Source organism: Aphis gossypii, chromosome 2 (genome assembly GCF_020184175.1).
Source record: "Aphis gossypii isolate Hap1 chromosome 2, ASM2018417v2, whole genome shotgun sequence".
NCBI classification, from domain to species: domain Eukaryota; kingdom Metazoa; phylum Arthropoda; class Insecta; order Hemiptera; family Aphididae; genus Aphis; species Aphis gossypii.
In genome coordinates this window covers 47,069,615-47,077,625 of record NC_065531.1, presented here as the reverse complement: position 1 = coordinate 47,077,625, position 8,011 = coordinate 47,069,615, and the positions used below count along the sequence as shown (strand labels likewise).

Here is an 8,011-nt window from a genome sequence, read left to right as displayed (position 1 = left end):
TTATTTTCGCGATTTTTTGTACTACTTATATGGAGTTCCCTAGAATTCACGATATAAACTTCTGTTTTTCAAATAAGATTCATTTTTTTTACTATTAATTATTGATGAATAACTTTTTAAAAATTTTGATGTGCCTTATCCAAAATTCGAATGAATATATTTTACACTAAGAATAACAACAATCCTTAAAAAAGGTTAACAAAAATATGAAAATATATATAATATTAAGTATAATGTTTACCTACTCTAAAATTTTTACAAATTACAAATGTTGAAAAATAAGTATTAATTACCAAATGTTTAAGTCATCATAATTCCCCCATATCTTTCTTTATTATTATATAATAATATTTAGTACAAAAATATAAATGATTAAAAGTTACTTGTTATTCAAATTTTGATTTTGATATGTTAACATTTACAAAAAAATTATCCACTAAATAATTCATTATAGAAAAGTGGGATTCTTATTTTAAAGAACAGAAATTTGTATCTCCAGAACACACTCTTAAGGGAAAAAATTTCGAGAATTTAAAGAAAATATGGTCTTTAAGTATATCTGAGAAGTCCAAAAATCAGATTTTTAATTACTGCATTACTGCATTATCGAAGACAAAAAAAGGGGTGAGTATATACATCATATGCATACAGTAGTTAATAAACACGATTATACCTACGTCATTTATTTGTAGCAAACACAATATTCGAAATAGTGTACAATAAAAACGATCAACAGGGGACACGGTACAGTCGTTGGATTACAATTGGATTACCTCATCGCAGTTCCGGGTTTTGGTAAGAAGGCGAATTTAGTTTTTATTTTTCTTTGTACATTTAATATTATAATAAACCTAACCCGAAATCGAGCAATTTCTGTAGTTTATCAAGATCGTCGATCAAACAAGCCGGTACTTGAATTAGTTTTCCGTTTTTAACCTTGAGTCGTAGATGATTAGGGTACACGCCGACCGTATACTGCGTACGTAGAAACAGAACATTCGTCAGTGCGTTATTATGTTTTGTCTGGCTGTTGATACAAATCGAGGAACATTAATCATTTTATTATTATTTTATTATGCTAATTGAAGTCAATCGATTATTATTAAGTATTGTTTCTCTCGTGACAAATAGTTCTGATAATAAACAAAAAACTAACGAATATATATATGTTATATATTTTACAATCATATATTTGAATTGATAAAGATTACATACATAAAATATATAGAATATAGATACACTTTTATACGGTATGTGTGCTGTGCCTAGCACGTCTAGTATTGAAATCAATACAATCATAATTTACACCATAAATAGTTTTTGTTTTTTTCATTTTTCATTTAGTTTTTAGAATAATATGACGTTGTGTGTGTAAATTCTAAAGCCTTTATTAGTTATTTATATTATAAAGTTATTCTATGTCAACGAGATTAATTGAAAACACAAGTGGGGCGGGTGATGAATCGAATTTTTTTCTGGGATTGCGCTTTTGATAATATTTATATACTATACTATACTATATTGTTTTCATACGATTTTCGTGAAAAATACGTCGTGAACATTATTGTAAGTATTATTTTATTTTTTGTACAAATGTACAGTAATATGTAAATGTTTGTTACGGCTTATTATTGAAATCGTGAACCGACAAACTTAATTCTATCTATGAAAAATCATAAAAATATTATACGTATAATATGCGTGGTCGTTACAAAAAGAACGTGCTATTTATCGCTTTTTTTATTTTTTGCTTTTTTACGCATTGCATGTAGGTACCTCTCTACACTTGTAATTATCTAAACCGTTGTTATACTATGTAATATTAATTTTTTATTATTATATATATTTACTACGAAAATTATAGGTAAGTAGATTTTATCACTACTCTATCGTTTGGGTATATAAGTACATGATATTAACTATTAACTATAACACTATATCAGTGAAAAAATATGCGGCAGTAAAAAGCACGTTTTAATTCCTGCAAGCTCGATGACAGACGTTAAAATATAACTATTATTAAAACGGGTAATGAGATTGGACCACGAAGGTTTTCGAAAGTAGGAAACACTTTTCAATTTCAATGTTTCGCATGTTTTGTGCTGCAGGTTCGCTGTATATGTAGACCGTTTTCGATACGCGACACACGTACGACGTCCGCGGCGGCGGGTAAACGAATCGAAGGCGGTCGCGCGGCGACAGAGGTGGTCAATTAGTGCACAATGTGTCTTATATTGTACGCAGCCGTCGCGCTGCTCAAGATGCTTATTGCATTTCCTTCACGTCGCGACCTTGACGGAGTATCCTATAGCGTTTTTCCTATCAACTTGTTACGCTCGACTACAGGTTGTCACTTGATATTTCTACAAACTATACCCATATTATTTCATTATAATTATTTTTTATATCGATCTGAAATAAATTTTGGCTGCACTAGCCGCACGTACAATGTTTTAACTCGTTCTCGCGTTTTTAATCACATTGTATTATATTTTGGTTTTTATAAGAATAATACTAATTTTCGATCGTTTTCGAGCGTAGACCCTGAGTGATGAGTATACTTTGTATTTTCAAGCTTTCATTAATTGAATTAGCGAAATTCCGTCAGTAAGTGGTTGACCGTCGACCGTTAGTGTTATTCTACAGGTGTTGCGTGTATTGAACGCTCTTCGTTTGACATGAGAAGCACATATTGTGTTATTCTGATGTGTGCGAATCCAAGTTTATCGAGTTAGTTTTTCTAATTACTATTGTTTAATTATCTTCGTGCGTATACTCGTATTGTAGATCAATTAAACTATAGTTTATAAAATACGTTTTTATATTATGTTATTTATTTTAGATTAATATTTCAAAAGAATTAAATTGTATGAAATAATTTGAAAAATACTTACATATCTTGTAAAATGAATAGATTATTTTATTTTATTTTATATATGTTTCTTTTATTATATCGTTTGTTATATATATACATTCATATTCTACATCGACCTATCATAATACATTTTGTTCGTTGAATAGCAGTCAATAAAAAGCGTTAATAAGGCAACAAAGCTTCACAAAATGTCTGTTGAGATTGTAAGCTTGAACCATGGCGTGAATGACGTATAACGTCGTAACGAATCATTCGATAATAATATGCAGTGCACCCACGTTGGTAACCCATTGAACTTGAAGACAGTTTTGTGTTATACTCATTAGAATAGGTTTTAGGTAATACAATATGGCTTACACTATTTTATAATACCATTCGTCAATAATTCTGATACCCAAGTTTGAAATGTAGGTACTTAAGTACGTCGTTATAAATATTAAAGTTATAACAATATGCTTTGTGCTTATATAGATATGCTTAAACCTGGAGAAACTTATGGCTGAAATCCGCTAAACATTTTCGTTAATGACATGTCATAACCACTGAATAACGTTATTGTTGTACACACATTATATTATTGTATTGTACTTATTGATTTTTAAAAGAACACATCACACGCCCTTATAGGTATCATTTATAATTTAATGTTTAAAATATTATATTTAATACTAATTGAAACTGAAAGTATCTCACAAGTTTTCCCTTGTCGATACTATTATTAATAAGTATATAAGTATCATATAAATATAATAATATAAAAGCTGTTTCGCTTGTTAAAAAAACACTTAAGTTGTAGTAACCAAATTTATAAAGTGACATGGTGTTATATTTTAAAAGTTAATTTTTTTAATATTATCAATAGGTACTAATATATTTATAATTATTGTTGTTTTAAAATCCGTTATTTTCATTTTTTCAAACTTACATTACTTTTTAAATCATGAACAAGAAAAAAACTATGAATAAATACAACTATAAAATGACATTGAAATAAAGGAAAAATAAACAAAGAACAAATAAAAGAATGAAAAAGTAAAACATTTAAGTAAACTGTGACGTCAAGTACTCCAATAATATGATAAATATATATAAATTTATTTGGTATTTAAAAATTATAATTAAATTAAGAAATAGGGAGGTATTTTGTAATATATTAGCATTGTTAAAATTTAAAACTATGTTAAAAATCATACCTTATATATTGTATAAGTAGGTATAATATTTTAAGTTCATAATATGCAAATATTACTAGGTTAATCGTTAAATCAGTTATCAGCTTTCATAACATATTATATATTTATTTTAGGTATGTATAATATAAGAAATAGTAAAAAAAATATGAAATGGAGTTTTGTTGTAGTAGTTGGTTGTTATGACCACTGTGGAATTGTCAAGAATACTCGTATTTTTAAATAGATACCTATAGTATTAGATAATTGCGTATTTTATGTTTTTGTTTTATGCGTATACGTTTAAAATAATTGGTATATATGACAGGATCTAAAATATATGTAATCATCTGATGTATTTTGTAATAGGTCTCATTCGTTTAATTAATTCATTCATTATTACATATATTATGCATTTTAATGTTGCAATATTATTAAATCTCTAATGTTAAGGTTAGGTATGCAAGTTAGCCAATAATACTTAATAGTTAATACCAACGGTTTTCAATATAACAGGACTATTATAATGTTGATCGTCAACTGCGATACTAAACTACCGCGATACCATTGGAATAGGTACCTTTAGAATAATACTATTTCCTTTCACGAAAACAAACTAAAACATCATCGCTATACCTTAAAATCATATTAAAAATTAAATTAACTCCAATGCTATACAAAACAAACACATACAAAAAAAACAACTAACTTACAAGACGGTTTGTGGTTTAGCCCCAATCTGCTTCAATTTAATAGAATTTATACAGTGAATGTATGCCGTTCATGGACACATTCATTGCCATAAATTATTACATTTGCCGTCGTTTTGTTTTTTGAAAATTAACATTTCTTTGGACATATCAATAAGTACAGTAATTGAAATATTATAACGGTCAATTGTTGAGTTGATCAACAATCAAGGTTTACAAACAAACTGTGTACAACAATAATAATTTATTTTTATTGATCACTCTAAATAGTAAATATACCATTCAATATTCATGTATGTAAATTATTACCTATATTTCACAAAGTTCATATTTCACATAGTACATGGGAAAATACGAAATTGCCAATTTCGATTAGTTTTCATATGAGTCTACTATGTTTTTTTGATTGACATTTTTAGGCATGTCTTCGAGGAAGTAGAAAAAATAACAAAATGTCTCATGCAAAATGCAGATAATGTTCTCGTCTATCAGGTTTCTTACAAATCAACAAAATTTGATCTACGAATATTCTATACTAAGTCATAATCAATGAAAAATGAAACCATGTTTCTGAACAAGTTTCGTGATCACGTAACAATTAAAGGTGATACTGCAGATAGAGAACACCATACACGGGTATACATTTCTTTAGACAACGTGAATATAATATATATGGTCATAGAAATATCTTTTAATTCTTTGTTTTGGATTTCCCTCTATGTTTTGTCCGGACAGCCTATAAAATGTTGTATATTTAACGCCTTAAAAATTAAAACAAATAATAAAAATCAACCGCGATCAAATACAATATTATTGGAAAAAAAACGAAAACTAAAGTTAAGATGAGATAAGTTTTACGAAAATACGTAATGTACAGTTTAAAGAATAAAGATGCTATTCTAATCAGTTATTTGAAACACTTTGCCAGTCACTGCACTATAATAGATGTACAACAGTGCAGGACAATCGCGTGTACGTCACTTATCTGAAGTCGTTATAGGGCTTCGCAGGTTATAGTGGATTATACGCGAATATTATACTATATTATTATATTATAGTCAGCAAACAATAGTAGGCCATAGACTGTTCAGTGTCCGCGTGTATTCTATCATCTGTCGTGCATAGTATTATTATTATGCTGACGTTGGAGTTCTCGTATGAAATAGTGGTTTATAATATTATTTTATTTTTTTATGCGACGATTTACGCACTCACTCTGAAATCTACACCGATTTTCGCTCCAGTGCAGCAACGTTTCACCAACCAACCGATCAGCTCACGTAAGTAGAAAATTATATATTATTTAGTACGATCGTCTATCATAATCAACGATAGACTGCAAAATAGAGCCACTGACTTCCATACAAGTCGTATGATACTAAAACACTGTGAACGGTCTTGATCAATATTAAGTTCGATCCGACGCAGTGGGCAACGATTACATTTTTTTTAAATATTTTATACAAGAACACTTAATACAAAGCGCTCCCTCTCTTCCCTTCTATCTCTGTCTCTCGGCCTTGACGTCCAACGATAATCATAAGTCAACTTTTAAACTTTTTTGTAATAACATTAATTTTATATTTTATATTATTTAACAATAATTAGAAAAATTTAATAATAATAAAAAAAAAAATCCAAGGATCAATTTTCAATGTAGATGGAAATATCTCAAATATACTACTGGTGTGTATAAGCATAGTAAATAAACTACTTGAGTTACCATTTTTGTGGTGTGAAAACTTGCAGATATTGATACAAAAACATAATGTCTTCCTGTTTTATGATATTGTTTAACATTTTTTGGTAAGATAGTGTTGCCTAATTCTCTGTAATTACGTTTGATACTTGATACATATAGCAATTTAACATATTGGTAGCAATAACCAATGATAACAACTCAGAACAAATAACAATTATATACTAACTGCTAAATACCTAACATTATGCTGGGTTTTTAGTTTGGAATATATACTGCTATTATAAGAAGTTTAAGAATCTAAACTGTTGTAAAATCAATATTTAATGCAATGATATATCATAATATACCTATAATTATACTATTTTTGTGTTTAAATAACAGAACTGAAACTGTAAATAATATATTATATAATATTATATAAGTAATTATTACCTAGTGGTTCTTAAATTATATTAACTTAGAGTGTCTATATATAATACAGGATATTTAAGGTATGAAAAAATAGAAAAATATTTAAATAATAATAACAAAAACAATCCTACATTGATAATACGATGCCACTAGATTTGGAGCTTAGGAAAAACTTATTTGAAATTTAAAATAACATTTTTATAAAATTATTAATAGCACGCGACAATTAAAATATAAATGATTAATTAGAATAGACAATATAGTAGTACTGGTGTAATGTAAACTAAAACTGAATAAGTTAACACATTTTATTAATTAAAAATATATTATTAACTGTTTGTACAAATAAAACATAACTTCATAAATCTATACTACTTACAGTGATAATATTCCGTTATTTTTATGACTAATAAATAACAAAAACTAAGGGTATAATATATAATAAAAATGTATTAAATTTTATTTTCATTGATATGTCGACACGACTAAAATTGTTACACGCATAAGCTAATTTATGCTTTCAAAATCATTATGGAATATTATTTGATCGATTTGAAAACAAACAAAAATCAAAAAACAACAAATATTGACAATTTGAAATTAAATCAATAACTTTGCTGTTTTTATGGAAAAATTATATTTTAATGTGTAGGTACCTATTTTTCAAATGGAATATATAAATTGCAAACCTATAATGAACCATGTAATTTAATTGATAATGTTTTAGTAATAATCTTAACATTCAGAATTACCATTGAATTAAAATTTAGCACATCAATTATTAGTCATTATTCATTAATGACTTATTCGCAATCACGAAGTACACTCAAATCCTAATATGCAGTAGTGTGACTTACCCGTTATATTAATATTGGAAACTCGCGTAACATTATGATAAATATAGTTAGTACTTTACTAATACAATATCAACACACTTTAAAGCTTTTCATTTTACACATTCTTGCTTTTATATAGTTATATATAATAGATATATAATCATATAATAATATAGGCACTATAATTATTAGTTACATAGTTTTAATTTAAATTCCATAAGAAGTCCTTGATATAAGATAAGTCATAAAAAAAATAAAATGTAGGTACACATATTATTTGATATATATAAATTTATGTAATATATATA

The 8,011-nt window shown here is 27.2% G+C and overlaps 1 long non-coding RNA gene across 1 annotated transcript; it reads left to right on the top strand.

The window, feature by feature from the left end:
- Window positions 1–430: 430 nt before the first annotated feature.
- On the top strand, window positions 431–6,035 carry LOC126550125 (uncharacterized). The gene is made up of 3 exons (XR_007604171.1): window positions 431–624; window positions 693–795; window positions 5,999–6,035. It is a non-coding gene; the product is annotated as an uncharacterized LOC126550125 (long non-coding RNA).
- The last annotated feature ends 1,976 nt before the right edge of the window (window positions 6,036–8,011 follow it).